Below are 26,957 nucleotides of genomic sequence, written 5' to 3'. Positions count from 1 at the left end.
TGCACCAGAAAAACAGACTCACTCCATTTATTGCAGAAATTCTTTAATAGTCAGTTTCTTGGACAGAGTAATTATGTTTGTCTTGAAAATTGGTCCTGAGATAGTGTGAATTCTTATTTTCCCCAGGCATTGACACCATTCTCATAAAAGTTTTCCAACCATATTCAAATATAGTTGATATCAAGTACTAAATACCACTGTCTTGATCATGCATTCAATCAAACAATAAGTGCTGATTTTTGAGTATAGAATCACTGGTTTTTATTTCAGTCTTGCTGCCTTGATAATGTTCTAAATTAGGGTACTGGGTATTGCTTTTTTGGCACTGAGGAGCCTGAATGGAGGGATGACAATCTGGATAAGATTGACAGCTAGCTGCTACTGTTGAGATCACCATTCATTCAAAACTTAGTAAGCCTCTATTTTGTGCCAGGCAGTGTTATTCTGTAGGAACATAAAGAGTACTAAAACAGGGTTTCTACCCTTGCAACACCCTTTCCTGGGAGAGACAGAAGTGTAAATAGTTTTGGTCCAGTCAGTGTGCTAAGTATTTTAAAAAATATATGAGCAGAAGTTAATTTCTTCTCTATGGCAGTATGGATGCATTTCTCTAGTAATTTAATTTTTATCAGGATTACCAGATCTCACAAGGAAAGATTTTAGGGCTCATCTCTAATCTGAAGTTTTCCAAATATGTCCAATAATAAAAACCACTTGAGGCTCTTGTTAAAAATACAGGTTCTCAGACCCTTCCCCTAATGAGATTTATGCCATAGATCTGGAGGGGACTACTAGATAACGTACAGCATAGCGCTCTTCACTGTGACCTGGCAGAATGCAGAGTTGCTCTTTAATCTCTCTAACAAATACTAGTGTTTCTTATTTGGGGACTTTAGGTAAACAAAAAGTGCATCATTAAATCCTATCTCAATATAAGTATTTTCTCCTGTGAGCTAAGATATAATTCAGTTATTTTGCTTTCTGATAAATAAAAAGCCACTGCTGTTGAAACCTAGAGGAAGTAATAATTTGTGGAGAAATTCTAGTGGCTTATATGTATTGTCTGCTACCTAAGCCATCCCATTCTTCTGTGGAGGTGAACCAAAGAGATTCTTATAGATAGAGTAATTCCCCCTCCACCTCAAAACCAGTTTCTATTTTAACTCAGATTAGATTTATAGCATGATACCATGATTATAGAAAACGTGATTTGAGCCTGTACATTTTTAAGAGTAAACAAATTAGGCTGCATCAACCCTAGAATGATTCCAGTATGACTTTTAATTTTGAGTAATCTAATTTATATAATGTAATTTTGATGGAAATGTACCCAAAGGAATTTTCCAAGCATAGAACACGAGGTACATAACGCTCCCTGGAATTATGCAGTGATACAGCTTTGTATGCTTCTAGGTGATTCTGAATGGTGGAGTTGCTGTAGCTGTTATTGCAAAGTACTATAACATTAGTTTTCAAAGTCCATTGCATAAAAGTAGCTAATTTCTCTTTTCTTCTCATTATGGGGAACACATAACAACTACTCCACCCATATGGAGTGAGAGGACCAGGCTACTTATATAAGCTAAACGTTTGTGGCACAATCTTGTATTCTATTCGTTTTCTTTTCTCGTTGGCAAATCTTAGGCAAAAATTACTTAGGCAAAAAAAAGGGTTTCCCCTTCATGCCTCTGTTTTGCTAAAACAGCTGAATTCTTTTATAGAAATGTAGAGTAGGTTTAGCTAATGATCAAAAAGTTCTTTGAAATATAAAATTGTTATGGAAATGCTAAGTAGTATAAACAATTTGAGGGCAAGCATTAATAAAAGCGTTTCTGCAAGCATTTTTAAAGAGGACTAATAAAAGCTTCACAGTTCAATTAATACAGCACAACATTGGGTTTTCTAGACACATATGGGGCCCAGAAGGCCTGCCCCTGTTTTCAAAATTTACGAACTCTTTAATGATTCACCACGTTTACTCTAGTGCATTACCCACTGTGGTGCCATTTAGTCATTAAGGCGGAAACTAAAACCAGGACAAATCTACAAACAAATATAATCTCCAAGTGGGGAGGTTTTCTTCAGTTTGTTCACAATATGTCACCATAGAAAATGAATAGCAAATGAAACAGAGCCATAGGACAAATCAAGTAGCTTATGGCTTCCCCAGATGAGTCTGATCAGTTGGCTTTTTAATGAAATACAGGTCAAATCTCATTATGATAAGCTCTGTGTAACTAAAATATGTTCAGATTCCTGGTTAATTATCTATTTCAAGTGGCGTTCAAGAAAAACATTCTAAGATAATCAAATAAATTAATCCCTTGAAGTTTTTTGTAACAGAATTTGATCACAACATATACGGTATTAGTGGGAAACCCTGAATAGTAAATGTATTAAATATTGTTTTGGATTTTTTTTTTACTATTATAACTTCACAGTTAAATGATTCATTCTTTTTCTATTGCTAAGTCTAAACTTCTCAATCTGATTGTCAAGTTTGAAACATAAACCAGAGAGAGTGTTTTATTCATTCTCCAATTCCTGAGTGACAGTGCTTTGAAAATGAGGCCCAAACCTTTCCCCAAAATGTCCAGTTTAAATTTATTCTGCACATTTATTTTTTCTCAATTTTGCTTTTCACAGTGAATTTTGGTGGGTAATTATATATTTCTTATTGTGTTCATTACTGTAACACTACCCAAACCCCCATAATGTAGTTCAAACAGAAAAGGTTATTTCTCATTCACATAAAGACTAAAAAGATTTTCCTGAGTGCTGGGCTGTTTTTAACTAGTGGTAGGTATTTCAGGGCCCCAGACAGCTTCTAACGTGTGGCTTGTACTTCTTCAATTCTTCAGTAGTGGATTCTAAGATCAATGTGCATCTCTCACAAGCTGATAGAAGGGAAATGGAAGAAGTGGATTGTGTGTTTGGGAAGTTTCCAAAGGCATATTGCTTCTGTTCACAGTTTATTGGATAGAATTTAGACACATAGTCACACCTAATTACCAAGGAGGCTGGGAAATGTAGTCCAGCAGTAGTCCAAGAAGAGATGGAAACAGGTTTGGTGATAGCTGGCCAGTCCCTACAATGTTTGTCTTAAACATTTACCTCTGGGCGTGCAAACATGGTATGGCTTATGAAAGGTAGAGTATTTTATAATGTACTCTTGAGTAAGCCAATTTTTAAAGAGTTAAGTAAGGTTCCTTTAAAGAAATAGAAACACGTTAAAATCAGGGCAAATCAGCTTATCTACATATTCTAAGATCTGCTTAAAAGCCTTTCTTTATAAATCATGCTAAATACTGAAGCAGGGTAGCTGTTAGGAAATTCAAACTCTTGTTAGTGAGAACGCTCCAGAAAATGAGAATAATATGCATCATGTACAATATTAAGTGTCCTTAATTAGTGTATAAGAGTCATGTCAGTGAGAGCTGAAGACTGAAAAAAAAAAGATCATATCAGTTTATCTGAAATTATAGTTGCATATAAGCTGAGGAAGAAGTCACTTAATATTCACGATTCTTATGGTTGCTCTTTATTGAATATTGGTGTCATATTTTTAAACACCCGCATAGTTATAATTATTACAATGAAAAATGTATGACAACTATACAACAGTTGATAAATACTTGTTTTATGTGCACCTTTTCATGAACACAATTCTAAAACAATGCTAGGCTTTATTTTCTGAAGGTCCATGAGCAAAATTTTGGTAATTCTGCAAAACACACATGGACACCATTTTGTTTGTAGCATTCTGTCAGATCTTTATAGAATTTTTTCTCTGTATACTTTAAAATTTGCTCGTAAGAGTACCAAAACTTCCTATATATACATATATGCGTATACACATATACATATATATACATACATATATGTATATATATGTAAATATGTATATGTGTGTGTGTGTATATATATATATATATATATATATATATATGTTGTGTGGTGTTTGCCTGTTTTTGTGTTTGTGTTGCAATACTATATTAACTCTGAGGAAATACAGAGGTATGTAGGGCTATACCCTCCACTGAATAACACATATACTTTACTCTCTATAGTTTTCTCTTCGTTTCTTCATTTTTGTGCCATCTTTTGAGATTGTCAATGTATAGCAGTCTTCTCCATTTATAATTTATTGCCACCTATTTGTTGTAGGGTTAGAAAGCAAAGAACTATGTTAAATAAATTTATTGATAAGTTCTATAATTTCTGAGGAAATGCACAGACGTCTCTTTTATGAGTAAAAGACATGTTTGGTTTTCTTATATATCGTAATTATATTTGAACTGTTTCCTGACACCTCTTATTTTCTTGGTTCTGTCTTTACTATACAGATTTAACAAAATTCTGAGTTTTTGTAATAGGTGAGGCATTACCATGGTTTTGATTTTGCCAGGCATGTCCTCACAAATTATGATTGATAAGTTTTATCCATGCATCTCCATGTGTTGATTTGTGTTGTTTCAGAGTTACTTTAATATCCAAAATGAAAGACTCACAGGTAAATTATTGGTGAGTTTGTCTTTAAAATCTGTGTCAACATACAGAAAATGAAATAACTGAGATGGTCTGTGAAATTGTTTGAAGTCTTTTTTTCATGAGAACTTTCTGGTATTTGATTATATAAGCCTCTTTCCTCTTGTGATAGATGGCTGCTCCTTAGGTAGCCCTGCATAATTAACCTTTTCTCCCCAGACTCTTCACTTCCAAGATGCCTTTCTCTTCATATTGATATTAAAGTTTCACTGGCAACTAGCCAGGTGGGGAATTTCCTTTGCAGTTCTATTTGCCCTAAGAGTTCCACCCTCTTTGTAATTATGTGAGTCCTGAGAGAGGGCAGATAATCACAGTGGCATATATGTAGGCATGCGTCTTTAACTTTCATTCTTAGAGGCAATTGTTTTTCAGAAAGCAATGCTTAAATGACATATGAGCAAATTATTAATAAGGAAAACTAGTTACAGGGTTTGGACGCTGGGAATGTATGCATGGTTAATAAAAACTGGTGACATCTTCCGGGTTTATGTTTACTGGAAAGACTATTTGATTATCTCACCTGTGTTTTTCAGTTCTTGAGATTTCAAATGTTTTCTGGAGAGCTAAGACTGCTATACAGATGGGCAAAGCCAGAGCTTTATTCCGAACCCCTCTTTTAAAAATCTCTATCTGATAGGAAAAAAATATATCAAATCACTGTACTCATTTGTTTGGTTTGTCACTGGGATCCCAAATGTCTGCCTTATGTGTTCAAGGACATGGGCGTTTGGGGAATGTTACTGTCAGTCAAGGTATACTGTCTATTGAAATAAATTATTAACCCTTTGATTGTGAGAAGGTTCTTCTTGAAATCCAGCCTCCTCTCATCATGTATTGTATTAAAAAATATTATAATTAGAGATTATCAACTACTTTAAGAAAATAAAAGCACATAGCTATGAAAATTCTTTGGGGTGTTTATCTTTTTTTTTTTTAAATTAAATTTATTGGGGTGACAATTGTTAGTAAAATTACATAGATTTCAGGTGTACAATTCTGTATTACATCATCTATAAATCCCATTGTATGTTCATCACCCAGAGTCAGTTCTTCCATCACCATATATTCGATCCCCCTTACCCTCACCTCCCCCCCCACCCTCCTTACCCTCTGGCAACCACTAAACTATTGTCCGTGTCTATGAGTTTCTGTTTCTCGTTTGTTTGTCTTGTTCTTTTGTTGTTTTTGGTTTATATACCACATATCAGTGAAATCACATGGTTCTCTGGGGGTGTTTATCTTTATGTTATTTTTTAATGTATCTATATCTTTGTGCCTCTTATATGGTGCTTCATTTTTGAATGAAGAGGAATGGCTTTATGTTTTAGATTAAATAAATTGGAAAAAAAAAAACAGATTTTAAAGGTAATAACATATCAGTGAAAGGACCTAGAAATTAGCAGGAAAAGTCAGGAAACCAATTATAGAAAGAGGAAAAACAATGCATAGCATAACTTGTGTTAGGCAATGTGTGCTATTGAATCTCTGAATTTCAATAAAATATGTCAAAGTAGAGTTCATTTTCCCTTCTGTTGGGAGAACAGATAATCCGCCTAGCCATCTGCCTTCCTACCTTTCTTAGTTTTTTTTTCTTTCTTTCACTTCTATCCTGCCTAACTCCAAAAAGGATTTGGGATCTATATAATAAGTCTTAAAAAGGAGGAAATGGAGAGGAAAGGAAATAAAGGAAGAGAAAATTGAATGAAGGAAACACCTTTTGCACATACACTCAAGTTCCATAGAGTTGCTAGGAGAGGAAGAGATTTGTCTCTGAGCTTCCTAATAGCAAGTCTGTTTTCTATGATGTGATTAATCTTCCTTCAGGCAAAACCTGATCAAGTCACTGCCATGTTTAAGAAATGTCAGTGGCTTTTCATCGCCTCTACCTGGGGTACACAAGGATCCCATACCCTTTTCAGGTCTGTCTTTCTTTTGCTCCTCAGTGAACCCTGAACCCTGTTTGGTCACTACATTTATTAATAGCTGCATGCTTTCCCCGGGTCCTGCTTTCCTGCCTGCAGACTTGAATGCATCTTTCTCACAGCTGAGAGTGTCCTCTTCCTACCATCAATCCCCTCCTCCCTCCCTCAATTCCCACATCCTACCGACCCTTTCCCACAGTTCTTGAGACATTTCTTTACTTATCATCAAGACCTGACTTCAATTCCATTCTTCTATGAAGTTTTCCTGGGTGACCCCGGGCTTCTTTGGCATCTCTTACCTCTGTTGACTATGAAACTTATCTCTTAGTGCTGGGGTTTGTCTTAGTAATAGACTAAGCTTTGTGAGAGTAAGGAACAGCTTCCTGAGATTTTTTTTTTTTTTGGTATAAAGGAAAACAATTGGCTACTTTACTTAAGGTTGCTTGCTTACTTACCTAATTCACTGCCTAGCACATAAAAGGAGCCAAATAAATGAGGGGGAAAACGGACACTGAGGAGGCTCATGACAGTGGTGCTATCATTGGAGGGTGGGGAGAAGGGAGGAAATGTCAGAGCAAAACCAAGCTGTTTCATCTCTGGTAAATCATGTTCCTCCCCGTTTGTTTTTTCTCATTTACTCATTTGTTGACTTTCTGTTCTTTTCACTTCTTCTGAATGACAGTTTTGAGATGTTCTTTTACCTCTATTTACTGCTACCCACTGAATTTTTTTTTGTTTTTTGTTTTTCTCTTTCTAGAGTGGCTTGCCTATTCCTTGAACAATTAGCATTGCAGTAGGGCGGTTATTGTTTGCAAGACTTGTGGCCACATGCTGAGTTCCCTAAATGTGGAGAAGTCTTTAAATTTGGAACTCCTTTAGCTAGCAGAGTGGTGAAGAAGCATCCCTACCAGCCTTTTTCCTTTTAGTAACTTGGAATTCTCCGTGTTCTAACACTTATAAGCTATCTCCCTCCCCACAAAAATTACATGGTTTAGTTGAGAATAGAGGAATGGGTAAAATGACTATGAATTGTGGTTAAGTAGGAAATTGTTTTAAGTTAGTATAGAATTCATTAGTCCAACATCCTTTAAACTCTTAAAAATTAATGCGTTTTTGCAACCTGGCAGTTCTATTAACATGGCGGTCTTATGAACAGTAACTTTTTTTTTTTTTGAAGAGGAACAGGACTTTATTGAGGAACAGTGTGTACTTCCAGGACTTTTTTCCAAGTCAAGTTGTTGTCCTTTCAGTCTTAGTTGTGGAGGGCGCAGCTCAGCTCCAGGTCCAGTTGCTGTTGCTAGTTGCAGGGGGCGCAGCCCACCATCCCTTGCAGGAGTCGAACCGGTAACCTTGTGGTTGAGAGGACGTGCTCCAACCAACTGAGCCATCCAGGAGCTCAGTGGCAGCTGAGCTCAAGGTGCCCTGTTCAATCTTAGTTGCAGGGGGCGGAGCCCACCATCCCTTGCTGGACTCGAGGAATTGAACTGGCAACCTTGTGGTTGAGAGCCCACTGGCCCATGTGGGAATCGAATCGGCAGCCTTCGGAGTTAGGAGCATGGAGCTCTAACCGCCTGAGCCACCGGGCAGGCCCAGCAGTAACTTTTTTATATACTGTGTTTCTGAGGACCTTCAATAAAATATGTATAAAAAGACAGGTTTAAAATTCATGACTTTTCAATCTACACATGTTTTCAATTCCTCTTATTTAAAACGATGAGCTTATAAACACTTCTATGCAATCGTTGAAGTCTTCCGAAAGATTAAATTAGGATCTTAAACTTTCTGTGTCTTTCCATTACAGATAAGCTTTTGGATTTATTATTTCAGAGTGTTGCAGTATGATGTTTGATAGACAGGTGATCTCCTACTTTGCATATCTAGTCAACTGGGGTTCCTTTCTCACTTGCTCAAGAAGTTCATTTTTCTAAAGATCATGGAAAGAACAGATGTGGAACAGGCAACAACTTCATGTCTTTCACACAAAACTCTCTGGGGAACCTCTTTGGGTAGGCTTTTGTTTGGCACACACATAACAAGTATGTCTTTACCCTAAATGATGCAATAGTCCAGACTCCTGTGGGCTAACATCCACTGACAATAACGCCATAACCCATTAGTTGATTGCAAGCTCTCTGAATCCATAGGGATTTGCCCCATTCTAAATGAGTGACTAATTCTTAAACTACAAAGTAAACCTGACATCCTTGGGGACCAGGGACATGTTAAGCTTGGATTGTTTATTTGGCTTGTTATAACTGTAGGATCATTAAGGAAATGTTTACATCCTCTTGTGATTGTATGTTTTCAACCAATATATGAGGTGAGGAGATTTGGTCTTTATGCTTTTGCTTCCCTTATATTCCTTATTATTCTCTATTCCCCACCCCTATGGAAAAAAAGTTCACACTTAGGAGGTCTAAATAAACCCATATCTTTTGCTTTGGATACTTTGTTACCTTATCTGTCGGATTTAAACATAAGCTCTGGAAACAAGTGTTACCTGTCATCTATCTAATTGTTCACTAAATCTCCTTTTGTTCCAGTTTCCTTATTTGGAAAATATGTCATGAATTTGTTGTATCAGGACATAAAAGGTATAATTGTAAAAAAAGATAATAAAGGATCTAGTATTCATTTATAATTATTACACATAACTGTATTTTTTTTCTTAACTGTAACCTGTAATTACCTTTTTGTGAATATCACTGTAAACTCTGAGGTCGGTAGGTCTTTCCATACTGATGAGAAAGATGATCATTTCCAGGTTCTATCACGATTTCCAGTTTTGTCTCTGTCTCAGATTGTTCAGTTTTGAGCCAAGGGAATCATTCCTTTCCTCTTATTATATGCCAGCTCTCCACTTTATCCCACCCCCAATAGTGAGTGACTTTCTTGCCTTGCTTTGTATATATAAACTCTTTTGTGTGTTTTTGCACTGTTTGCTGTGCCAGCTTTTCTTGTGAGCCCCACCACCTTGCTTTCTGGACAGTTGCTATGATATATTGATGACACATTGTTAATGAAAATATTGGCCCTGAATATCTTTCTGGACCTTATACTAACAACATTGTTTTGTCATTTTTGTAAATGATTTTGTTTTTGGTCAACTTAGATAACATTGGCGCGTGTGAGGGATTTATCATTTTTACAATTTCCATCGCATGGCCCTAGAAGAGGTTATATTTGGTACCCAGGTTTAGATCAAAGAGTTGTAGAACTCTTGGGCTCTATAATCTGTAGCAGGCAGCAGTCATATAGAAAGAGTGAGAGTACCTGGAAGAGTCAGGGGATCTCTGTTAGAAATCCAGTTTTGCCCCGACTAACTTGGGGTTTTGGAAAAGTTACTTCACCTCTCTGGATACCAGTTTCCTATCTTGTATTAGTTTCTGTGGCTGGTGAAACAAATTACCACAAACTTGACGGCTTAAAACAACAGAAATGTATTCTCTCACTGTTCTGGAAGCCAGAAGTCCAAAATCAGTTTCATTGGGCCCAAATCAAGGAGTCAGCAGGGCGGTACTCCCGCCAGAGGTGTCAGGGGAGAATCTGTTCCTGGCCTCTTCCAGCTTCCGGTGCTGCCGGCACACCTTAGTTAGAGGTTGCATCACTCTGTTATCTGCCTCTGTGCCCACATGACCGTCTACTTTTCTGTCTGGGTCATATCTCCCTCTGCCTCCCTTTTATAACAGACATGCGATGGCATTTAGGGCCCACTTGGATAGCCCGGGATAACCTCTCCATCTCAAGTTCTTTAAGCACATTAGCAAAGTCCTTTTTATCCCATATAAGGTCATGTTCACGGGTTCCAGGCATAGGGATGTGGATATCTTTGGGGATGGAGGTCATTATTCAGTCTACCAAACACCTGAAATAATTTCTGACGTCCTGCTGGCTTGTAATTTCTATTCGCGCATTTGCTCATTCATCACCCAGTAACCACACTTTTATTTCATGCCTATATGCCAGCCCCTGTACTAGGTCTGAGGAATAACACATTTAATAAAGACAGGGCCAGTGCTTTCGATAAGGTCATCGTGTTGTCCACGTAACATACAGAAGAAAGGCAGAGATAAAGGTAAGCGAGATGACTGGTCCAGACTATAACGTTAACTCTTGGTATGTCTCCTTTAGCCTGATTCCAGAGCATAAGCCACCATCATCCCTCAGTGCTCATAAAGTACTTTGGTAACTGTAGCTCTAGAGCTTACATGTAGCCTGTGGACCAGAAAGTGTTTTGCAGGTCGGGTGGGGGACGGGCTGGGGGTGGAATGTTTCAGCTAAAATTCGCGAGAATTTGTTGAGTACAAAATAAAGCATAAATCTTGCCCCTCAAGGAATTTATAACCTTACACAGTTCTTATCACCCTGGGCTGCCCATCCACATCAATAGCAGAGCGTTAGGAGATGCCCATGCCTGCCCACGGACCCCACATGGTACATGGCTCTGGGTGGATCCCGGACAGCTTTTCTTAAGCTCATCTTTTTACGTGCTGCCGGCATTGAGCACAGAGAATCTCTGATGCAGGAGAAGTTGCCTGTAACTAGGAAAACAAACACACAGATAAAAATGCAAGACAAAATGCCGTAACTTTCATTAAGATATGTAGACACAACATAATTTGGATCCTCAGAGGAGGATGAGATCATACCTGGCTCCAGGGAAATTTGGAGAAGGAGGTATTTGAAATGTCCTTGATGGATGGGTTTATGGTTTCAAAGGGCATTAGGGGAGGGTGGTGGGAAGAGAGTCCACGGAGGTGTGGAGGTGGGAAAAGGAGGTGGGACATGGCTGGAGGCAGAGGCCAGGGGCCAAAATCCAGGCACCAGTTCTCCTTTTGCTCAGACTTTCCAGCCTGAAAGCCAGAAGAGTCTGAGAAATCTAAATTTAAACCTGGTCTTCTAGGGCATTTTGAAAGTATATTTTTTCGAGGTAGGAGAGTAGAACATATTTAACAGCTGATAGGTTGATGCACACTTTTTAAAAATTTAGAAACATGACAAACGGTGCCTCTGTTTGTAGTCTTGCTGTAGGTACTGTAAATACTAGGCACAGCTTTCATTGAAATACAAATGAAGAAGACGATTTTATTTAAAATGTTTCAAAAGAAGAATAGCCAGGATATGGTGACTAGAAGACAGGAAAATACAGCAGGAAGTAACAAAGGTAATTGTGAAGGTTCAGAATGATGCTAGAATTAGTGGAAGTGAGGGATATTGACAGAAGAGATAACATTTGCTGAGTTCTGTCTACCAACCAGGGCCTTTACTACTGCATTTTCTTTATTTCATGGAATTCTTTTCAGAACTCTTGAGGTAAATACTAATCTTATCCCTATTTTACAGATACGGAAATTGAAACTTTGAGAGGTTAAATATCTTGCTCTATCAAGGTCTCCCAGTAAATTGAGTGGAACATCTAGGACTCAGATTTAGGTACCCTAATTCCAGAGTTTGTATTGTTAACCCTCATTCTTCTAGTTATGAGGAGGCTAGTTTAGGAGTAAAGTTGATGAAGAAAAGTTGGACCCAAAGATAGAGTTTAAGAATCATCTGAAGAGAGGTCACAGTTGAAAACATGGGTAGCTTCAAATTAGCAAGCGTCACCTTATCAATGAAAAGATGGAAGAAAGAGAAAAGAGTAGAGGGACAAGTACCAAGCCTCATTGAAACTTTCACGGAGAGTATCTTGTCTCTCTCTTTAAGGCTACCAGTCACTCAACACATGATTCATTAAAAAGAAAAACAAAAAAGTTCTTGAATATTTCAAAAAGCAAATGAAACAGTCTTGCCATCCAGATTTTTTCTACCTACGAGTATGCTTAAGATTCAACTTAATAACTTCAATGGCTCGAAAGAGACAAATCTAAACGCTTTCTTGATTTCTGTTACCTGTGTTGGTGAACCTGATTCAGTTTCAAATCCTTGGGACTTTTGTTGGATTCCATTTTTCCACCTTATTCCATGTTTTCCCCAATAGAAAGGGCTCCTCTGTAGAGAGGTTATGCTAGAATAAGAGGATTGGCAGAGGTAGTTCAATATTTTTGTCATTTTAAATCTTCGTAAACTAGGACACTGAAAGGACAAATAGCACATAAATGGTGAGGTATCTTATCTGTTAAGTGTCTTTCTCCTCCCACTCCTCTCAGAGTACTTGAAACTTCATTTCATCCCACTGTTCTCACAGAATATGCATAAAAAGGTACTATTAAATAACCCAGGAAAATAAAATGATTGCCTTTGAAATATATTCTTTTTTGTTATTTGTCTGTATAACCTGATCAAACTTCCTATACTTGTTCTTGTTCTTCTAAACCCTTATTGTTCCACAACCTGATTTCAGCATATTAATTCGAAGGGTTTCAGGTATTGAATAAAGAGGATTCCAGAATAAGCTATATGGTTGTTTCAAATATTTTAATGTTGCAATGCTATGTTTCTTGAGCTGGTTTTCATGGAATCACGTTTTTCTCATTGATTTATAATTTCAAGTTTACAAAATTCACATCATATCTAAACTCTTAAAAAAATACCTGAGAGCTATAATCTGTATCCTGCATGTCCTATTTTTCTCTAGTACTGTAATTGAGTGCTGTGTAAATGAGGTCTTCTTACCTAACTCATCCCACCTAACTTTATTAGGAAAATTAATGGAATGAGATGCTTACAAAAGAGTTTGATTAGAATCAAGGGAAATCAAGCTAACTTACATTAAAGGTCAAGATTGACTTTCAGAATAAGCAATTTTATGGTTTGAATTAAAACAACTTTATTTACAGACGGCAGGCAATCAGCAAGACAAAATGTCTATCAATCTGTTGTTTGAAAGATACCAGAGAAGTCAGTGATTCTCCATTTGGGCAACGCATGAAGATCGTCTGTAAAGCTTAAAACAAACAAACAAACAAACAAACAAACAAACAAAACCTGAACTGGGACTGCTCCCAACCTCAAAGATTCTGACTTAATTGGACTTTTGTGAGGCCCAGAATTGGGTATTCATTAACCTCCAAAGTGATTATAATATGCAAGCAGTGTTGAGAACCACTATTAAAAGAAACATCAGGCTACAAAAGAACAGGAGAAAGTAAATATAAAATTCTCACCATTTAAGAGATGACATATACTTTCTAAAAAAGGAAATATTGTCTAATTAGTTATGAAAACTAAACTCTTAGTTCTTCTATTTTGAAAGGAGCCAAATTAATCCAATTTTAATATTAATTGTTACAGGAATAAGTGAGAGTACATATTTATGTTTTTTAAAAAGAGTACATATTTATGTTTTTCTGTGTGCTTCTAAACGCACTTATTTTCTTATGTGTAAGATTATTGAATCTCAACTATGGGTCTAGTCCCCCACACCCATTATTCCAATTTATGTACTGAAAATGTACGTTAATTTACAAATGAATAACTTGAAATCAATGGAGTGAATGTGACACTTGCAGTCAATGAAAAATTCAGTGATTATCTCGGGACATTTTTCTCCATGAGGAAAGCACGGGTACTGTTACAAAGTGAAGTTTGGTATTTTGTGCAAAGTATTATATCTTGATCATTTTGGGCTTGGGTTGCTTTCTCTGCAAGACTGGGATATCACACATTGCTGAATAGCAATGACCACGTATTGAGTGTTCAATATATTTTAAGTTCTAAGTGTGACAAGTGCTTTTGATGCAGTATGTCATTTAATCATAGTGAAAACCCTATGGAATAAGTGCTGGTTTCTAAAAACCCATTGTAAAGATGCAAAACCAGTCTCAAAGACATAACATGCCCAAAGTTGTGCATCTAGTGAGGGTCAGAGCCAGGATGTGAATTCAAACAATTCAAGGCCATAGGCAGTGGTACCAGATAACAATAACCCAATATGAAGACAAGTTTTTCTGTAAGCTACCTTCTTCCCAGGAAAGCTTTCCAAAAAGACAGTCCCGATATTTCCCAAGAGAACAGCAGATTTTTCTGTGGAAGCTAAGAGGGACCAGGTGAACCTCTGCCACTGCCATTGGGCTTGCGGGAGGATGGGTGCTTTCTGGTGTTGGTTGGGTTTTGAGGAAGGAGCAGTACTCTCAAAACTTCCCGAAGTCCACGAGACTCTGCCCCACCCTTCACTTCCACATTGTAGGAGAGAAAACTTAGGGTGGCAGGAAATATAGACGAGAGCTCATCTGGACTACCGTGAGTGGGCATGAGGAGTGGGGTGTGGGAAGCTTGGGAAACTTGTGGTCAAAATACCTCCTTTACATTCCTGGCTCTGACACTCATATCCTAAAAGTCACTCAACTTTTCTGAATCTTAGTTTTTCTCTTCTTTGAGTTAGAAATGATGGTAGTAGTAACAGAATCTCTTAGCTCCAGGGGTTGAAGATCAAATGAGATAATATACTGTCAAAACTCTAAATAAAGCATAAGGTGTTTTTAAAACTGTTAATCTTAAGAAGGCAGATTTTTGTGTTCTAGCTAGAAGCTCTTATTTCTTTACCATGCGGAATTAAAAAAAAAAAAAAAGCAATAAAACTCATGAAAACTTTTACTCTACAGTACTACTTGTAGTTAGAATATCCTCACCAAAACACTTAGACTTTTACTTCACCCAGTTGTTCAAAACCCTTAGGCATTTAAGCAATCTCTTAAGTGCACCAATTACTATCTAATGGGCAAATCCCAGGATCTTTTCTTAGTCTTCAATAGAATTATAAGAGCAATCATCACTCATTCATTCAACAAGTGTATGTTGAGTGACTACTGTGTGTCTGGAATGGTTTTAGGTCATTGAAATTAAAAGTCAGTGAAAATAAAAGCAGACAAAAATGAAATTGTTAACAACTTACTATGGATCAAGTGTTACTTTTAATCTTATTGAATCTTCACAGCGATCCTGCAAAATAGGTTTTACTAGCATTATTTATAAATGAGACTGAGCATCAGACAGCTTAGGAGGTGTGTCCAGCGCCTCCTAGCAAGGACACGGTGGAACAAGGATTAACACCCTGTTTCCTCTCCCAGCAAATGGTCTTTTGTCCACTAATTTATTAATTTATTTACGCATACTCCACCTAGTCTACATCTTTTTGACCTTTTTTTCTGTGAACATCAGAGATATCGTCTTAGCTACCTGTGCTTCGAAAAGTGGTGCCATTTTTGAAACTCTTACTCTGCTCCCCTCCATGTCAGGTTGGCTTGAATCTTGGTTGACTCCATCTTCCATTTTGTTGCCAACCTTGAGCACTCCTTACTACAACTATTGCTACAACTATTGTAGTAGGCTTCCAACTAGTCTTTCTAGTTTTAATCTCTACTCCAGTCATCCTAATTGCACAGTGTTGCCCAGTGACTCCTACTGAATCACAAATCTAATCCTTTCCTGTTTTCAAAAATCTTCCATGGCTTGCCATGGTCTACAAAAATTGCCGATACTTGTGAGATATTCCTAGTATCCAGGGTATAAGCTGAACCACATTTCCAGCCTTTTCCCTCCTCAATGCACTCCTTCCCATCTATATATCAGTGTGCTTTCTGGCTTGTCTGATAAGAATCATGTGGGGTTTATCAATACACAGGTTCCCAGACCCCACTTGAACTTAGTGAGCCAGAATCATCAAGGATTCACAAAGCCTCGTGGGGCATGACAAGGCCTGGTGGTCCTCTGATAGGCTCAGAGCACAGGTGCTCAGGTATGACCACTATGGACGTCTTGCTGCCACTGTGTGTTGAGGAAAATTGCCGGTACTGCCTAACATTATTACATTTAGTTGTACCTGAGCTCTCCTGGCTTCCCTTTTCACACACATCACTGAGGTGCAAACCAAGTGCTAAAAAACCCAAAGACACATTCATTAAAGTGAATCATCGAAAGAGGTGATATTCTCACATTTGTATGAGCACGAGATATTTTTTCTGTGAGTGCATATGAAGTATTTAAAGGAGTTTAACTTGTAAATAAATGTTTAGCTAATACATGAGTTGTTAGAAATATGTTATTTCTAAATCATATATATATATATATATATATATAGAGAGAGAGAGAGAGAGAGAGAGAGACATATACATATATAATTGTATATGTTAAATATGTACATGATGTGTGTATGTGTCTGAATATATGTGTGGCTTGTTTTCTTGGAAAATTATATAAACTGGCTTATAAAAAGACTCCCGATATTGCAAGATAAAATCCATTAACAATAAGATTATAAAACAGGAGAAAAATGGTGACTGGAAAGTAAGAAGAAGTAAAGGTGTTATTCTGTAAAACTTTCTACATTATCATTGAAATGGCTATTAAACAGCACAGTGAAGTAAAGATCATTGTTTCTCTATTTCTTTTATCCTACCCAATTTACACCAATAATAAGCAAAATTACCCAGTTTTTTAAAAATCTCTTATATTCTCACACTACATATATACAGAATTTTTAGGTGGGAGTGCATTTGTCTTTTATCTTTATTAAATGAATTGGGGTGACATTGGCTAGTATAATTATATAGGTTTCATAATACATCATTTATATATTGTATTGTGTGTTCACCACACAGAGTCAGTTTTTTTTTCCATCACCATATATTTGACCCCGTTACCCTCTTCTACCACCCCCCTCCCCCTTTACCCTCTAGTAACCAGTAAACTGTTGTCTGTGTGTATGATTTGTTTGTTTGTTTGTTTGTTTGTCATGTTCCTTTGTTGCTTTCCGTTTTATATGCTATATGTGAGGTAGGACAATTAAGTTCGCAAATTCATCCTTGAAAAAGTGCTACATACCTCATTGCTGAATATCACTATGGTCACCTTTGAAGTATTCCCCTTGGGAAGCTATGCACCGACGCCAGCGCCTAGTCCACCCTTCAAAGCAGTTTTGGAACTCTTTTGCTGGAATAGCCATCAGAGCTGCCTTCGTATTACCCTTGATAGCCCTAATGTCATCAAAATGTCTTCTTTTCAATATTTCTTTTATCTTTGAGTAAAGAAAGAAGTCATTGGGGGCCAGATCAGGTGAGTAGGGAGGGTGTTCCAATACAGTTATTTGTTTACTGGCTAAAAACTCCCTCGCAGACAGTGCCATGTGAGCTGGTGCGTTGTCGTGATGCAAGAGCCATGAATTGTTGGTGAAAACTTCAGGTCATCTAACTTTTTCACGCAGCCTGTTCAGCACTTCCAAATAGTAAATTTGGTTAACTGTCTGTCCAGTTGGTACAAATTCATAATGAATAATCCCTCTGATATCAAAAACAGTTTAGCAACATCAGTGCAACAAGTTTGTGAACTTAATTGTCAGACCTCGTACATGTATCAAGCTAATTGTGATCATTTGTTTTACCTGTTGGGTTTCTGTTGTGGGATAAATGTTTATGTCACCCCAAAATTTATATTTTGAATTCTATCCCCAAATGTGTTGGTATTTGGAGATGGGACCTTTGGGTTTAGATTAGGTCATAAGGGTAGGACCTCATGGTGGTATTAGTGCCCTTATAAGAAGATGAAGAGGCAGATCTATCTTTTTCTCCATGAGCATATACCCAAGAAAGACCATGTAAGCATACAGCAAGAAGGCAGCCACCAGCAAACCAGGAGGACGGTCCTTACCAGACATTGAATCTGCCAGCAGCCCTTTGATCTTGGACTTCCCAGCTTCTAGAACTGTGAGAAATAATGTCTGTCATTGAAACCACCCAATCTGTGATATTTTGTTATAGCAGTACATGCAGACTAAGACTATGTCTACAAAATGTCTACACTGTCCACCAAAGTAATGAGAGCAACATACGAAATAATAAAAGACCAAAATGAATTGGAAATTTTTTTTTCTAAATTTCATACTAATTCTTTAGGGTAAGAGCTATAATTTGCATCTTTCTTCAGGCTCCCCATTTTTTAGTGAATTACCTAGTAGTACATACGACTCAATAAGTAACTATTAAAAAAAGGATATAGAGTGATAAATCAGTCCTCATTGTTCTTATCATCACCGATAGCCTCCACTGATCACTTTCCCCACCACTCATACAAAAAAACTAATGATGGTTTAGACAAATAGGCTAAAATAAAAACCTACATTTGATCAACAGGCTCATAGGGAAAAGTTTTCACTATGAGGTTGGGCATTTAACAGAATGGATTTAAATTCTAACTTTGCCATTTATTAGCTGTGTGAGTGAAGAAAAGTTATTTAACTTGACCAACTCAGTTTATTCATCAAGTAATCGTGGTAGACCTGTTTTGAGCAGTAGATGATATCATGTAATAAAAATATGTGAAGGTTTTCTGAGTCATTTTATCACTCTGTACCATTATTAAAATGTGTTTACACGGTTTCTAAATTCCTGAAAGAATGATTTTAGTCACCCAGAGAACTCTCTTTTGAATATCATTCTTTGTTTCAAACGTATTTCCTTGTGGCAGGAAGCGATAAAAACACATGGCACAGACAGCTAGTGACTGAAGAGGAAGTTAATGGTGTTTGTTTTTCCTCTAGAATTAGTAGTTCAAAAATTAAAAATAAAAATGTGTCTTGCCAAGTTTGGGAAATACACAGAATGCTTTGATTACAGGATTACAATGGACCTAATTTTTTGACATTAGCGTTTCTTTTGTATTTATGAATTGAAATGCTTTTTAAAATTAAAACTTTCAGGCTTTATGTTTTGTTTTATGCACTGTAACAATTAAAATATCCAAATGTGCCATTAAATACATGTGGAATTTATTTCTTCTTTACCCTGTAGACTTAGAAAGCAAGAGAAGGCTGAGAGGAAAGCATTTGAAATTATTGACAAGCACAAATGATACTGTTAGTATTCCATGCGAAAATTGTAATGCCCTGGAGAAGATAGTGATTGAGATGGTTTTTAAGCTGTAATGGGAAGAAGTAAACTAGACTTTCCAAAAGGGAGTTCCTTTGGTAGTTGTTTAACCTTTTATTGCAAAATTCCCTGTGCCCACTTCTGCCGTCAGGTTTGGCTATAGTCAGGCACCCTGGGAAAAATCACTTTTAAAGCCTGTTGAGTGGAAAGGACCATGGGTATTTACTGTGAAGAAGAAGGGAACTTAAAGATATCATGGGGGTTGTATCATTTCACTCAGGATTAGCTATGGAAAGGTCATTGAGGAACTGGTATGTGGGAGTGATGGCTGTTTTTAGATAGCTTCTAAGTAGAATCATTTTTTTTAATGAACTGGAAGGAAATCATCTATTCCAGTGTTTTCCAAACTGCATGTCACGAGCTATTAGTTGTACATCAAATCAGTTTAGTTGGTTGCAGTTAAATAATGGAATAGAATAAATCACATTACAACATACTACAGTACACACACAGTGTAGAATTAAGTATTAATCTATGAAAATTAAGTTTTGAGTTTTATATAAGTGAGCATGTTTCCATATATGTATACATATACTGTGTTTACTATGAAATGAATTTCGTATGTGTGAATAGTATAATAGTTGAAGAAGCTTGAAAGCCACTGATTGAGTCCTGCCATCCTTTTCAGATGAGGAAGATGAAAGAGGCTGACTCCCAGTTTATTTGAGTGGGTCTCCTGGAGGTGGTTTATCTCTCATCAGGTCTCTCTTTTGTTAGAATCTTCGTTTTGATCACCTTTGCATCTTCTACTTTTTCACTCCATGCTTTAAAATTTCTATATGTTTGTCACAAGGAATTGGATCTAAGATACTGATTTTGGGGCAATGAATCCTCACCAAGCCTCTGAGCACCATGCTGGGTGACTGGTTGGTACTTGTGATACCATGTGGAAGAGAACAGAACCTTTGGCGCTCTCTCTGCAGAAAAGACCAGTTATTTTACACAGGTTAAGTCAGGTGGAAAGTTGGAACCATAGTACATTTCACCAATAGATACAGGTGATCGTTATTAGCTGCTACTACTTGTTTCAGTTCAGTGGAACAAATATTTATTCAGCTCCTGCTTTGTGCCAGGTATTTGCCGGCCACTTCCTTCCTTCTATATGTGTAATGAATATTCAGGTAATTAATTACCGTGTTTCCCCGAAAATAAGACTGGGTCTTATATTAATTTTTGCTCCAAAAGATGTTTTAGGGCTTATGTTCAGGGGATGTCATCCTGACAAATCATGCTAGGGCTTATTTTCCAGTTAGGTCTTATTTTCAGGGAAACATGGTACGTCCATCCCTCTCTTTGCTTGTGTGGTATTCCAGAGGATTTATCAAAATAGGAGGTACTTTCGGGTTATTTGTCAAAGATAATAGAGATGTAGCTATGTTTTATAACACAGTATACCACTTTGGACCTCTGTTATGCTTTACCTAGAAATATTCTTGATATCTTGAACTCATATTTTCACTTGTTAGGAAGTCCTGCAAAGATAAAGTTCATGTAGAATGTTTTTCTTTATTTTTGCTTTCATAAAACATTGATTTTTATTGAACTTTCTACCTGTCACTGTTTACACAGTGTCAGTGCTGCACTAAGAACTGATGGAGGTTTTTAATTGTTTTCTGACAATCTCATCAGGACAAAGGTAGCCGACTGCCTGGATACCATATAGGGTTTTGTCCTTCCCACATTGTTATGGCTTCTTGTTTGCCTTTCTGTGTTGCAGTTCCTGAAGGCGGTGTCTGTTTTCTGTCATTTCTTTTGCTTTTAAAATGTTTGTGCAAAGTGTATGATTCTGTTTAGTTTGGTTATTGGTTTAATATTGACCACACAAGTCATTGCCTGAGGCAGTGACAGCATCAGGAAGTAGTCCCCCAGATGGCACCAGAACCCTGCCTTTTCTTATTGGGGAATACTGGGGAACAGTGTGTTTTACCAGGACCCATCAGTTCCAAGTCAAGTCGTTGTTTTCAATCAAGTTGTGGAGGGCACAGCTTACTGGCCCATGTGGGAATCGAACTGGCGACTTTGGTGTTATGAGCACTGTGCTCTAACCAACTGAGCCAACCAGCCACCCCGAGCCAGCTTTTTCTTGATGTCTGTCAGCACAGAGTAGGATTCTCCTGAGGTCCAACGGAGGGAAAGGCATACAGAGCCTGATCTTGTCGGTGGGTGGAGAAAAGTGCTTTTTTTTAAAAAAAAATTCTCAGTCTTTTAAATATTTATAAATTGAGAGATTAAACATAATACTGTAGTCATTTTTACTTGAATTCTTGATGATTAATGCTTTTGAGTATTTTTTCTATACATTTATTGGATTTTCTTCCCATTTTGAATTTCTGTGTGTGCCCTTTGCCCATTTTTCTTTTAGACAATTTTATTTTGTTATTGACTTGTAAGAGCTTTTGTGTATTATTGAAATTATTTTCTTATCATGGTAAAATATATATAACATCAAATTTACCATTTTAACCCTTTTAGAGTGTACACTTTAATAATATTAAGTACATTCACATTACTGTGCAACTATCACCAATACCTCTTTTTAGAACTTACCCATCATCTGAAAGTGAAAAAAACCCCCACAAAACCATGGTTGGATACCATGAAGTGGGTGGCAGTGTCCTAACCATATATTAGTGTTTTGTAGGTCCAAGTACCTCTTTCATCCTGTCAAGGGGAGTGCTCACTTTTTCTCCTTTCATACACTAGAAAGACTTGTTGAATGATATAATCCCCTAATTGTTTCTCTGGATCCAAATCTCCCTTGGTTATTGCTACTTCACTTTAAAAGATGTATTCAGACATTAAATAAACAAGCAAAACGCTGTTTTCATGTGACCATCATACTGAGAAAGTTCTATTTTGTTGAGTCTTTATAATTCCTCTACTTTTTATTTAATCTACTGGTGTTTGATGTTTTCCTTGCTTGCCAATGTGGTATTTCCAGCTGTGCATGGAAATTAATTTTCTATTTGAATAGACAATTCCAGGAAACTATCTATTAAGGTTCTAGGAGGCAAAGAGAATGTTGTTATACAATTTTTTTTTTCTGGTATTCTTGGCATTGTAAGGGGAAGAAAAAGATTGATTTAAAAATTCATAATTGGCAATTTATTTTTTGTTCCTAACTAATATTATTTAAGTAAAATAAACTTTGCCACTGATCACAAAGGTGGTTAGTAGTTGAATGTGTGTGACACTGAAAACTTCTCTGTTTAACAAAACAATTCTAAATGATTCTTCCACGGACTTTGGAATCTTTTTTGTACAATAGACTCCTTTGTGTATCTGGTTCTGTGGAACCTCAACATCTAAGGTCCGTAGACTTTTACCTAAAACCACAGGGGCCAGGTATGTTTTGTAACTGAGAATTTATCAGCGTTTTAAAAGGTAGTATGGAACATGTACCCTGTATTACATGTCATGTCACCTTTCGTGGGGTCTGGGACAGCTCCTTTGTAAGACAGTGAATATAATAATAAAAAAAATGAATGTTTTTCACAGTGAAATTCTTAGATATTAATACTGAGGTAAAGAATAAATATATTTAGGCTAATTTTTGTTACCAGATGAGCTTAGATTTGTTACCAAATGATTTATGAAAAATTTGTGTTTCTAAGGATCATGAATAAGGGACAAACAGAATTTCGCCCGTACTTTCAGGACTTCCAACTCCCTTAGTGGGCAATGGCTTGGCATCGCGCTCCAGCCACTCCTGCTTCTCCTTAGCCCCATGCAAGTGGTGACTCAGCAGTCTCGGTAGTACAGACATTTTTGCTTCTGGGGCTCTGTACCTGTTATGCAATGATTCTCCTGCTGCATTAAGTCTCTTGTTTTCCAGCCATTCGGTGCCTGAGTTTTGATCTTTTATACCCAGGATGTTTTCTATTGTAGTAAATGTCGCATCACACATTAAGCTCTATATATGCTTCATTGTCTGTATTTTCTCTCTCTGTTCTTCGTCGTCTCTGTTCCTTGGCACTGGTTACTCTCAGTATTTGACATGCCTTTACTTCTCCTCCTCCTGTTAAATTTATCTTCTACCACATCGTCCTATCAGGACAATTTAGTTTCTCCCTCTGTTACAGGCCCCATATTCCCTTAGAGCTCTGTGTCTGTCTTTGCTGTAGCACGCAGTGTTTGATCCATGATAGGGCTGATGGTCCATCTGTCTTATCAGACTGTAAGGTTCTTGAGAGGAGTACCTCTTCATACATCCATTACCTTACTTAGTGCTTGGAACATGACAGATTCAGAGGTTTTCAGCTCCAGATAAATAGACTTTGTGTCTTTGTAGGTGATAGGGGGAGATAAGGAACCAAGGAAACAGGGATGTGTTAGCTGAATATGATAACCACTCCACTACGGAAACCTGCAACCACTGCATGGACGGTGTCGATGCCTGACCACTGTGCCGTACACCTGAAGCTGAAACTGAAGAATATTGAATGTCAACTATAATAATAATTATGTGTGTATGTATGTGTATATATATATATATACATATATATATATATATATATATATATATATATATATATATATATATATTCATGGGATGTGGAGTACAGTATAGGGAATAGAATCAATGGAATTGTAATGGCTATATACGATGTCAGAGAGGTAGTAGATTGGGGGAGGGGGTTATCACTTTGAGAGGGGTGTAAATGTCTAACTATTACATTGGTTTGTACACCTGAAACCAATAATAAAAATAAATAAAAAATTAGAATGAAAAAAGAAAGAAAGAGGGATGTGTAATAGAAGTAAATTAGAGAATAAGACAGAGTAGTTTAAAGGAACAGTGGTATTGTTCCGCGTCAATACGCATGAGCATTAGAAGATTAAAAGATTTGTATGGTTTGGAGAACTAGAACAACTTTAGAAGAGTTGAAGCTGCAGACAGAAACCTTGGCAGGTAGGTGGAATTGGAGTAGGCCATGAAGAGTACACAGTGCTTTCCAGTGGAGGGGGGTGTATTGAGGAAGGAAGGGGCACTGATGAGTGAAGAGGATGTGTAAGCTATTGGCCAGTTATAATGGAAGTTCTGAATTAGGAGAGTGATGGAAGAAACGGGTCAGTAGGACAAGTAAGGCTGGATTATGTAGAGCGATATATTTTAAGAAAAAAAAATTGGATCTCTTTAGAGTAAGATGCCTTTGTGAGTTGAGGAATAGAACTGAAACGATAGGATAAAAACAACGTTTATGAGAAGAAAAAGAAATGTGTCCACAGCGTACTCAGTGATGCTTGAACTGAAAGATGGAGAGGGGGTTGGTTTACAGCCTTTGTTGAAAATCAGTCAGAGATCGTAAGGATCTGACCTGAAGTAATGGTGGTGAGAATGAGAATGGAGAAAAGACTGAAACTTTTGAAAACTAAAACTGTAATGTGGTGGTTAATTTTTCTGTGTCAATTTGAGTGGGCCACCAAGTCCTGAGGTATGTGGTCAAAAATTATTTTGGGTGTTTCTGGGCGGGTATTTTTGGTTGAGATTTACATTTAAATCTACAGACTGAGTAAAGCAATTGAACTTTCAGAATATGGGTGGCCCTCATCCCATTAGTGGAAGGTCTGCATAGAACAAAAGGCTGATCTACCCCCAATATAAGAGAGGACTCTGCGTGATAGCCTTTGAACTGGAACATTGGTTCTTCCTGGTTCTGTAGCAGCCTGCTGGCCTTCAGACTTCACCTGGGACACCAGCTCTCCAGATTTTGTACTTACCAGACCCCATATTGCATGACCCAGTTCCTTATCATAAATCTCTGTTTCTCTGGATAACCCCAGTGAATATACATGGGATATGGAGACTGACTAGACATGGGAGCTACAGGTCAAGGAGGAATTCAAAATGACAAAATTTGGGACTGACAATCTGGAGAATAACGACAGTTGTCATAGGAATGGGGAAGTTGAAATAAGCAGCGAGTTTTGAGGGAGAATGTGTTTGGTTATGGTTTTGTTGACTCTGAAATGATATTGTTGATTCATGTGAGAGTAATTTAACAGCAGTAGTAGGGTAGATATAGCTTGTGTGGATTAGGCCGGGTGTGGCAACTTGGAAGCATCTGCAAGTAGGTGAGCAGAAGTCACATGGCAGAACCAAGACCTCAGGGGAAGTGAGAGACAGGATTTCCTTGAGGCTTTCCAGGTGGGAATTATGGGCTACAGGAGAAAGATGAGTCAATATACAAATAACTCGTTGGTGACAGAGTTCACTTTTGACATGGGTTTATCTGTCTCCTGCAGGAGAATGTAAGCTCCACGAATGAAACAATTTACCCACACCTGGTTCCCCAGCTTTCAGTATTGTGGTTCAGATATGCAAGCTCTCTAAACACTGCTTTTTTCCTTTGTTTTTTACTTTAAATGAAACTGAAACAGGAATTAGAATCCCTTTGCTTTGTGACTTAGCATTCAAGTACATGTACAGAATCAGAATAAAGTTTGACATTTTAATTCCTAGGTCTTTGATTTCCTTTTCCAAAAATATGCAGATTGGATAAAGAACTTTTAGGATTCCTTACAGCTGAGAAATACTGGGGAAAATCTCTGTATATAAAAAAAAAGAAAGAAAAAGAAAGTTCTAAGCTGTGAAAGTGGCCTTGGGTTCAAAAAATAAATCAAAATTTACAGCAAATCTTTCATACCTCTTTTTTTTTTTGAGGTTTTATTAATTTAATATCAATCAAAATATTGTAATATATTAAATAAATCAAAGCTTTTATATAACCTTGTCTAAAAGCAGCTTTGGGACAAAAAAAAATTCTTCCTAAATATTAAAGGTATGATTTAAAAAAAAACTTTTTACAAGGGGCCTAACCCTAGTTTAATTGCTTTAAATTAATATAGCTATAAAAACAGCAACAACAACAAAAACAAACAAAAAATACATACATACAGCATTTTTTCCTTAAATTCCAACACTTTAAAGAAATTTTGGTTCTCATGTAGTTTTCATTGTATTACAAAGCCTTCTGACTCTTAAAATCTCATAGAATTAACTTACGTAATTTTTTTAAAGAAGAGATGAATCATTGGTTAAAATGATCCTGTTTACCATACTTTATTCAAAATTATATTGTACTTCTTCATATGTTTCTAGATCTATATTTTAATCATACAATCTCACAATGTCTATGTTTAATTTACTTTGAAAAAATACTGTTTGTTCAGAATAACACATTCCTTCTAGGACATATCTAATACTAGTTTTGGATATTTGATCAATGTGTGATATTTAAATTGTAGTCTATACCCTTTAACATTTTTTTTTTCCTTACTGTACTTGAAATATGGTGAATTTCTAAAGATAGTTTGGGAAAAATATGACTTCTCTATTTTAGGAATGTACAACATGTATATTTGATATATTTGCTTCAGAAACTATCGAACAGTTGGGGAATAGATACCATAAACTTTAATCCAAAGGTAGTACTAGCATTAAAATCTAACATTTTCTTTATTAATTGGAACTTACCCTGCTCCCAGGATACGTGCTGTGTGTTAGATGCTATTTATTATTTTAACTGTCTGCCTTCTTACCTTCTGGTATACATGACCACTCTCTGTGGCCATTCTTGTTCAATGACCATCTACAATGAACAACTTCCATTTGGAAATAATCTACCTT

At 36.9% G+C, this 26,957-nt stretch overlaps 1 protein-coding gene and 1 non-coding gene across 7 annotated transcripts in view; one reads left to right on the top strand and one right to left on the bottom strand.

Annotated features, from left to right (window-relative positions):
• Positions 1-26,957, top strand: part of LOC109445154 (histone deacetylase 9) — a 537,678-nt gene that overhangs the window by 74,327 nt on the left and 436,394 nt on the right. The window lies entirely within an intron of this gene.
• LOC141567029 (U6atac minor spliceosomal RNA) lies at positions 21,903-22,030 on the bottom strand. The gene has a single exon (XR_012489428.1). It is a non-coding gene; the product is annotated as a U6atac minor spliceosomal RNA (small nuclear RNA).

This window comes from Rhinolophus sinicus, chromosome 4, assembly GCF_057876585.1.
Source record: "Rhinolophus sinicus isolate RSI-liver-muscle chromosome 4, RSI-T2T, whole genome shotgun sequence".
NCBI classification, from domain to species: Eukaryota; Metazoa; Chordata; class Mammalia; order Chiroptera; family Rhinolophidae; genus Rhinolophus; species Rhinolophus sinicus.
Note: the sequence above shows the minus strand (reverse complement) of the source record. Positions and strands in the feature narration are given on the sequence as shown.